Raw genomic sequence first — 10373 nt, 5'->3', positions numbered from 1 at the left:
CTGAACCACAATGTTTTATTTATATATGAACACGATGAAAGGAAGCAAGAAGCCAGCAATGGTGTAGCAAAATTTTAAATAATTGATATTATGGCAGTCAAGTGTACACTACACTAACACTAAGGAATAAGCAAGCCATAAATTGTGGTTCTCTCAGTAAGGAAGAAAGGAGCTTATGGATGTAATCTCAGACTCTCTGTCTATAATCTTTGAGAATTATTGGAGAACAGGTGAGGTCCCTACAGAATGGAGGCAGGCAAATGTCCCTGTCTTCAAAAAGCGAGGGGGAAAGAAGACCTAGGTAACTACCTACCTGTGAGCTTGATATCAATACCAGGACTGTTTAATTATCTAAAACAGATAATTAAACAGTCGGTCTGTGAGCAGTGTGAGAAGGATGTTGTGATTACTAAGACCCAGCATAGGTTTCTCAAAAACAAGTCCTACCAGATAAATCTCATTTCTTTTTCGGTGGAGTTACAAGCTTGGTGGATCAGGGGAATATTGCAGACATAGTGTATCTTGATGTCATTAAGGCTTTTGACAAAGTCTCCCGTGATATTCTTGTGGGCTGGACAAGGCAACTGTTAGGTGGATTGTAGCAGGTTGACTGACTGAACCCAAAGGTTCCTCATCATCCTAGAAAAAGGTGACAAGTGGGGGGCCACAGGGTTGTGTCCAGGGCCCATTGTTGTTCAATGTCTTTATAAACAACTTGGATGAAATATTGAGAGGATACTTTGCAGGTGACACCAAACTGGGAGCAATAGCAAATACTGCGGAAGACGGAATTGGGATTCAATATTACCTTAACAGATTGAAGAACAGCACCCAAACTAACAAAATGAATTTCCATAGGGACAAATGTAAGGTCCTACACTTACATAGCTGCACAGAAATAAGATGGGCACACCTAGCTTCCAGTAGTACATGCGAAAAGGATCAAGGGGTCTTAGTAGGCCACAAGCTGAACGTGAGTCAACAGTGTGATGCAGCGGGGGGGGGGGGGAGGGAGAGGCTAATGCTATCCTAGGCTGCATCAACATAAAGGGAAGTAATAGTTCTGCTCTATTCTGTCTTGGTCAGACCATACCTGGAGTCCTGTGTCCAGTTCTGGGCTCCACAATTGAATAAGGATGTTGACAAGCTGGAACTTGTGCAGAGGAGGGTGATCAAGATGGTCAAGTGTCTGGATCCAAGCCTTTGAGGAACGGTTGAGGGAGTTCAGTATGTTTAGCCTGGAAAAGAGGAGATATGATAGTCATCTTCAAATATCTTAAGGGCTGTCACATGGAAGATGGAGCAACCTTGTTTTCTCCTGCTCTGAAGGGTAGGACCCGAACCAATGACTTAAAGTTCAAGAAAGGAGATTCCAACTATACATCAGGAAGAACTTTCTAATAGTAAGAGCTCTTCAAGAGTGGAAGGGACTCGCTCAGAAGGAAGTGGACTCTCCTTCACTGGAGATTTTTAAGCAGAGGTTGTATGGTCATCTGTCATGGATGCTTTAGTTGAGATTCATGCATTGCAGGGGGTTGGACTAGATGTCCTTCAGGGTTCCCTCCAACTCTACAGTTCTGTGATCAGAGCAGATGTTAGCACTGGCTACATTGTATCTCATAGGATTCTTATTTACTTCTTACAATTTATAAGAAACTGATAATGATCAGAAAATTGACCAAAAGCTTGGGCTGGTGATAAGAGTAGCCTGTCTGCATTAACAAATGTGCAAGCATTGCAGAACTTCACTTATGTTGCATATTTTAATTATTTGAATTTATATACTAGACAAGGTTGATCTACAAAGTAGCTAAAGAACCTGAATTATTACAATCAATTTTTAATTTTTATGAAGCCCAAATAGTCCAGATAGAGGATTTTTGCTATGTGTAGTACTATGAAAGTTGTCATACATGGACCTGTTTGCATGATCATTTGCATAGGGATAACACTTAGTTTGCTTACTTCAGCCTTTGAATTTGTGTATGCATTCAAGGAGCTAATCAGAAGCTGATTAGTTATTACAAAAAGAGCTGAATCTGGCTAGCATTCATCACAAACCTGTTGGTTAATCAACAGCAAAACTAAAATGTTGTGGGGGTGTTGAAAGCCCAACTAATTATATGCAAAACTATGCACAAAATTATATGCAAACTTTTCATATATAGTGGTACCTCAGGTTAAGAACTTAATTCGTTCTGGAGGTCCATTCTTAACCTGAAACTGTTCTTAACCTGAGGTACCACTTTAGCTAATGGAGCCTCCCACTGCCAACATGCCGCCGCTCAATTTCTGTTCTCATCCTGAGGTAAAATTCTTAACCCAAGGTACTATTTCTGGGTTAGCGGAGTCTGTAACCTGAAGCGTCTGTAACCCAAGGTACCACTGTAAAAGAGTCCAGCTCCCCACTGTCCTATATTTCTGACACACATCATTACGGGTATATTAATATATATTTTACACCATTATATGCATTGGTTTATATATCCATTTATGCATCTGGTTACTTTATGAAAGTTGGAGCATATGCCATTAATATATGTGCTATAATGCACATAATAGTATAATTTTATATGCATTGAATAACACATGAAAATGGTATCCATAATCAGAAGTAAGGGAACTCACTTGACATCAGTATTAAGACGCAGGACAGGAATTGAAAATAGTCTTTGTAGATAAGCTTGGCATCACAATTTTCAGACAATTCTATCCGCCATCCCTCCCTCCCTCCATTTTAAGTTCAGAAGGTATTGGACAATTGACCTGATGCTTATTATGTGGGCCATAATGTATGTTATCATTGTACTGGTACCATCTCCACTAAATTTCCATGGGGCTTCAAACACTCACTCTGCCATAAATTGTATGAATAATATCATTGAATAATATTCTGACTTATTTCGTTTCTTTAAAAAGGTGATTCTAAGGTCATCAGCCTACCCAAAACATTTTATCGGTAAGAAGTTACTTTTCCCAGTGGTTAGACTAAGAGAAGGAAAAATGCACTCTGAAAAGCAGGATAGTAAAAAATGGCCACTTTCATTCTGCATTGAGATAACGTCTGCATTTTACTGGTATTCTGTTTCTCACTTCAGCTAAAACGCTTTTCATTTGCTTGTGGTGGGCCTAGTGGTAGAAGAAAACATATACATTTGCGTAGCTATCTACTGAAGGCTCATATTATTCCCTGTCACCATAATATAAGTCTTTCGGAGACCAAACAAGATATGCTTACTGCTAATAAATCAGAACGTTCTGCTTTAGGGTCTACTAAATGCAGATGCATAAATCAAGACCAGACCTAGAAAACCTATGTCTGATTGATTAATTGCCTTTTTCTATACCAGGCCAAGAAAAAGTGATAAAGTCGTGAATTGTGCATTGAGAAGCTAATGCACTCAGTATGATTGTGGTTTCCATTTTGAAGCACAAATGTTACATAGATAGAGGCCTTTTACAGTAACTAAAATGACAATTCCAAATGTTTGCCTAGGTGAAAAATCTAAATCCCTTTGAATGCCCGAATGCTTGTTTTTGTTTCAGAAGGCAAAAAAATTAAATCATTGCTACCAACAATAATTTGTGTGCAGCTGATCTGTTGTAACATTACCCGTATTTCTTTACCATAAGCAGGAAGTTTGGAGATCAGCATGATCCTCAACATGTAAAATATAGTGTTGGAAGACGATCTTACTTGGCTATGAGTGATCGTCAAAGAAGAAGAAGAACAATATAGTAGGGCCTTGCAAAAAGTTGTAATACTTCACTCAGTATATCTCCATTCCATGCTCATAGATTAGGGTTGCTGGAGGAGATTGCATTGCCTCCACTGAGTTCCCATACTAACACCATTTTGTCTGGAAAGGTTGACTGGCAAGATCTAGCAAGGAAATACAAAATGCATTTACAGGTCGGTTGATGCTATCTGTTGAGCTAGACAGAGTGTTCTTCTGCCCTAACTTTGATCCATCTGTCACACTTGCTGGTTAATCCATCTTCGGAGCTGCCTCTCAATGCACACGCAACCTTAACCTTGCTTCCTTGGACTATAATCAGGATAATTATCATGGTAACCATAGAATTTGGCGGGGCTTAATACAAAGCAGTGTTATGAAACCTCTGGCCATCCAGATGCTGCTGGACTCGAACTCCCATCAGCCCCATCCAGAATGGCCATTATACAAGAGATTATACAAGAGTCATGGTCCAGCAACATCTAGAGGACCATACTCCTGATACAGAGTTATCTATAGAGAGATGTACACAAGGTATTTGTAATCCCAAATGGGAAAACAAGACTATTAAATCCTTGGGAATAAATTGCTTCAAATTTTGTAGAGGGCAACCTAGCTCAGTTTTTACATCAGACTGTCATCACTCCAGCCTCAGGAAACACCCAAAATCTGAAGTGGGAAGTGATGTTCAGCTCCAGCTCTCTGGCATCATCTGCAGAGGTGTGGGACCCAGCCGAGAGCCTGAAGCTGGCAACCAGGAGGAAGCTTAAGACCCGTAAGCTGGGGCCCTCAGAAATCATTTCTCCTGACTGAGCTTCTTCCAATAGGCTACACGCCATTGTGCCCAGTGCCTCATCCCCAGTGCCTACTCATCCCCAGTGCCTACTCATGGGTGCAGGGAGTTTACCAAGCAGGAAGTAACAGAGAAGTAACAGATTGTATTGTTGCAGGCCTGAGGATCCCCTTTAAGGGCCTTTGCTTTCAGCAAGGGGCTGGAACCTGAGAGGAGTAATGTGGGCCAATATATTTAAGAGGGATTGACTGGTGCTGGCACTCCATTGGAGTAAGTTGCTTTCTCTCAGTGAACTGTCCATGGTCCTGCAAGACTTGTGTCCTACCATCCTTTTCCTCCAGAGATTTGTCAATATCCTGTCTTCCCTCAATGTTTGCGTCTGAAACCTCCACATAGGGATATAGGAAGCCACCTCATACTGAGTCAGACCATTAGTCCACCTAGCTCAGTACTGTCCCCACTAAGTGATAATGGCTCTCCAGGTTTTCAGACAAGAGTCCTTCCTAGCCCTACCTGGAGATACCAGGGATGGAACCTGGGACTATGTGCATTGTTTTTGGGAGGGTCATGCTAACCCAGATCCACCCTGATGGAGGGACAATTGTAAAACCCTTTAGGGAGGATGTATCCATAGAAGTTTCTGGTTGACAAGGAAGCATGTCCAAGGGTGGATGAACTTACTTTGTACCATGCTTTCTTGTTGGCCACAGGGTTGGATTGGGAAAACGCTCCTAAACATTAGGTTAGGATTAGATTTGTTGAACTTGTGTATTGCTTCCTACAATAAAAAGAAGAAAATACAGTAATAGAATAACAAATATATATAGAAACATAACCAAGAGTAAAAGCAGCTAATCATTGGTGCTGCCCAGGAAAACAGAAATATTATTGCCTGGCATGAAAAGGATGACAAAGTTGGTGCCAGGTGGGCCTCTCTAAGGAGCGTATTCCATAGATTTGGAATTGCAACAGAAAAGGCTTGTTTTTCATTGTTACCCTCTATACCTTCCTTGGAGATGACATGTGGAGAAAGGCCTCTGATGTAAACCTCAAGGTCCAGGCAGCTTCTTCTGATATTTTCCTTTCATAAAATGTTTCATAAAAATTTCTGAAAAATGTAGAGTTTCCAGATACTCCCCCCCAATTTTTAAAACTAATGATATCCCCCCCCCCCCAAAAAAAAAAATTTAGTATACCGGCATTTTTAAAACCAGGTGTTAATTTTCAGAGGGACTGGAAATTTCCAGCTAACTGCCAGGACTAATCTAGCAGCCGGCAGTAAGTGCTGAATGAGCTTAGGTACAAAATTCATACCATCTGTTTCAAGAAGTTCAAAGCCCAAAATGCTGAAGCTACTTTCTCTCAGTTCCCAAAAAATAGATTCTTACTATTAAAAAATAAACTGAACTTTATTCTACCTTGTTAATCACATTCAAAGACCTATGAACTTATGGAATAAGCTTTCCAGAAAAGGAACACAAAATGGTTTTGTTGTATCTAAAATGCTCTTTGGATGGTTTTGAACAAAAACAACCTGAAAGTACAATCCACGAGAAACAGCCGATGTACAGCTTCCATTTATTTCAGTACAGCATTTTGCAAATCCCTCTCAAGCTCCCTTTAAATCATTGTAGCTCGGCGACAATGATGACTGGTGAATTACATCATAAAATGTTGAGATCAAGATTCTTCCTCAGCCCTTTCATGGCCAAATTTTCGGAAGTACAAAGCATTCTCACACATAGCATTGAAAATGAATGGAAATCACAGGTGTTTGGCATTTCAGAGAAGACTATCCTTCTGTGAAATATTTTTTAAGGCTGTGCATTGGACTTGGAGGAATCCCAAGGTGAAACAGAGTATCTCAAGGGGATTTTTGGCTTGTCACAGGTGATGCAGTATCTCCACAAGCTGCCACAAGTGGATTCAGGGTCCCCTGAAGTGCTTTGCCTCGGTGATCCAAACATCAAAATAATTCTTCAGACATGCATCTGCTGCAATGGAAACAATGCCTCTAATATTTCACCCACCCACCCAAAAAACTCTTCTCTTTGAGAAATGTTCAAATGCCATTTCTTTTAACTGATGGAGAAAATTCATAAGAAATATTTGCCACAACACTAGTCTAGCCCTGTTTAGGGAAGCTTTTAATGTCTGAAGGACTATTGTATTTTAATATTTTGTTGGAAGCTGCGCAGAGTGGCTGGGGAAACCCAGCCAGATGGGTGGGGTATAAATAATAAATTATTATGTGTGTGTGTGTGTGTGTGTGTGTGTGTGTGTTAAATTTTCTTTTTTCCTTTATAACAACCAAATAAAATGTCTTCATCACATATATCTTTGCTCAAATTGAGCTTTGACTTCCTCCCGTCCCCCTCCCTGACTTTCATATGTAATCACTTTTATCTTTGCATTTCTAAATCACCCTATTTTACCTTATCTCCATACAGTGGTACCTCAGGTTAAGTACTTAATTCATTCCGGAGGTCCATTCTTAACCTGAAACTGTTCTTAACCTGAAACACCACTTTAGCTAATGGGGCCTCCCGCTGCTGCCGCGCCACCGGAGCACGATTTCTGTTCTCGTCCTGAAGCAAAGTTATTAACCCGAAGTACTATTTCTGGGTTAGTGGAGTCTGTAACCTGAAGTGTATGTAACCTGAAGCATATGTAACCTGAGGTACCACTGTACTTAAAAGACTTACTTCTAGTATTTTATAAACAGGTATCAAATCATAACCTAACAAAATATTTTAAATCAATCCTGCAAATGTTTTCAAATGTTTACAATTTTCCTTCATATATTGTACAAATTTACTCCAGTCCTTTGCAAACAGTTTGTCGCACTGGTTTCAAATTTTCCCCATCAGTCTCGCGAGCTCGGCATTTGCAATCATCTTTGTCTGCCATTCTTCCAACGCTGGAAGTTCCTACTGCTTCCATTTCTGGGCTTGCTGTTGTGGTAGCATACATAAATATATTTATGTCTTTTGGGGGAATTTATTCACTTATTATCCCTAAAAAAAAAGCCTCTGGTTTTTTACTAAAGGTGTTTTCGAAAATCTTTTTCAGTTCATTGCATATCATATCCCAGTAGGCTTTAATCTTTGGACACATCCACACAACACTAGTCTTTCTTGACTGGCATCAGCCCTCCAGGGTTTCCTCCAGCGCTATCTAAAGATGCTGGGGACTGACGATGGGACTCTGTATGCAAGGCATGTGTTCTACTACTAATCTATAGCCTTTTACCCCTTTCCAATTTCCTCTCTCCAATATTTTTTTTGTTTCGTTTACTTATTTTAAAATCTATTTTAATCAGGAAATGTGGGACTAGGGGGCTGGAGGTATTATTTCAGGGCTGTGGCATTCCTCCTCATCCATCCACTACATTTTGAACTTTGGTCCTATAGCTCCCTCCACAACAAAATGTATTTCAAGAAATAAACAGAGGAACTTGCTTGTTTGTCTCCTCATTTTGTTATTCTGCTAGACTGCCTAGCTGGACAAAGTTCAACTAATACTCATGTGTTGTTGTTCTAGCCTTCTCTAATTTTCTCCCACACTTGTTTTAGTACAGCTGAAAGTTCATCTTTCTGGCTAAACTTCAGTGCCTCTTAATGAAGGGCCTGTAACAAAAACTTGTCTCACCATACAGCAATCAAAGTTTCACTGTTCTGAACAGCTTGATTTATGTCAGCGTGGTTAAAAATCACCTACGCATTCAACCTCCCCTCTCTACTCCTATGTCGAACAGTGATTATGTGACCCTGCTCTGGTTTTTCTTCCTTGAAATTATATGTGTGTGATAAAATGACTTAACCACATCAGTTGGAAGATTTCAGGGACCTGAACATTATTGCATTGCATTGCATTGCATTATGGCATTTTTTCAGCCAGAACTCACCAGAACTTAGTTCTGCAACCTCTCGGGTGGTTGCCATTGCCATTATAAGAGAACAAGGGAGGCATTCATGGTGAGTTCCGGCACCTCTTTTCCTAGAAAAATAACACTGTAATACAGGCATAGGCAAACTTGGCCCTCCAAATGTTTTGGGACTACAACTCCCATCATCCCTAGCTAACAGGACCAGTGGTCAGGGTTGATTGGCATTGTAGTCTGGGCTGAGTTTGCCTATGCCTGCTGTAATACATACACATACAGACACACCCCATAAGGTTGTAAAGAAGCATACATTTAGGAATCTGAGTTGGAAAAAGGAATATAGCCTACACATGAAAAACATGCTTTGATGGTATAAGGACAGAGAAAACTGCATCAAAATCAGATACTATCAATGGCAAATAAGCTTTGCAATAGCAGCATACAAGAGGAAGAAAGAAAATTGAAGTAAAGAAGACAACAGATTGGTCTGTGGATTGGGTATAATCTAACACCAGTCTCAATGCACTCTCAGGCTGCTGGCAAGAGAAGACATGTTACGATGTTTGAATGTGAATTGAGAGAGTGTTCAGTTTCCACTATATACGCAAGCATTTCATATGGTTCACTGTTGCCTTTGGTCGAACAGGTCTGGGAGGTTTTTGAAATAAGATAAAACCCTAAAAAGTCCCATTTACCAGAGGCAAAAATAAGATGTGTACCAGCAGCAGCTTTTCTTCCCCGTCAGAAATGGTACTTTCAGAAAAAGTGATGAGTAGGAAGCTTCTATACACACACAAACCATGCTCAGTGCTCATGATATTAGAATCTTAAACACCAGCTTGTTTTTATCTGTGTCGTCCCTATCAACAGACATGAAGGATTCACCCACTTCAATACACAGGAACATAGGGAAGCTGCCTTATACTGAGTCAGACCATTGGTCCATGACAGCTTAGTATTGCCTACACTGATTGGTAGTGACTCTCCAAGGTTTCAGGGAAGAGATCTTCCTAACCCTTCCTGGCAATGCCAGGGATTGAACCTGGGACCTCCCACTGAGATGCAGTCCTTACCCAATGCAGACCCATTTTACAGCTTTAACTGTGAGGTGAGGGCAGTATATAAATATAAATTTTGACTCACCTGGGCATCAGAGAGGAGGCCAATGCAGCCAGCCAGGTGGAAATGGGGCAGAACAGAATATTCTGCCATGCCTATGAGATCACCCAATGAAGACTCAGTTTTGCTGTGTACTGAATAGTTGAAATAAGGAGGAAGCTGTCCTGCTCAGATGCTCACTGTCAGGGAAGAGTTAGAAGTTTTCAGTTTATCAGAGGGAGAAAGCATTCCCCAAGGGGGGAAGGAGAGCAGTGAATCTAATAGAAGAGAACAGGAGGAACAACAGGGAGGGACCGGCTGTTCCCAGGAAAGGCAAGGGTTAAGTTCTAGCTCAGATTGGAAGGAGGGGAGATACAAGCCAGCTCTAGCCAGGAGGTTAGAAAAAAGAGCGGGAAAGCGAAGGGAAGGGTGCCTTCGCCATTTTGAGAGTGGCTGGTCACGGAGAAGCAGAGCTCAGAAGGTATCTGAAATAAGTGACTCTGAGGAAGAATAGTTAAGAACTGTTTATAAGATTATTTTGTTAATACACAATAAAGAGTTATAAAAGAACAAGAAGCGTTTGTGTGGTGATCTGAAGAGGACAATGACCAGTCCTGACACTCACAATCTCTGCATTAGACAAGAGCCATTCAAAACATGCACAAACATCTGAGTCCTAAAATTGCAGCCAGCAGCAATAAAAGATCTGGCTCTCAATCATTTTTAAAGGTCAAAATCCTAATTCTTCTGTCCCTTGTCTGAGATGAGGATCTTCAGTCCAGTGCATTATCAGAACTATTGCCAAAGGGTGAAGAGAACTCTGAGAGGGTACAATGATCTTCCAAAAGCAAGAGAACTT

This window comes from Podarcis erhardii (genome assembly GCF_964252035.2).
Source record: "Podarcis erhardii genome assembly, chromosome: 3".
Classification (NCBI taxonomy): Eukaryota; Metazoa; Chordata; class Lepidosauria; order Squamata; family Lacertidae; genus Podarcis; species Podarcis erhardii.
Note: the sequence above shows the minus strand (reverse complement) of the source record.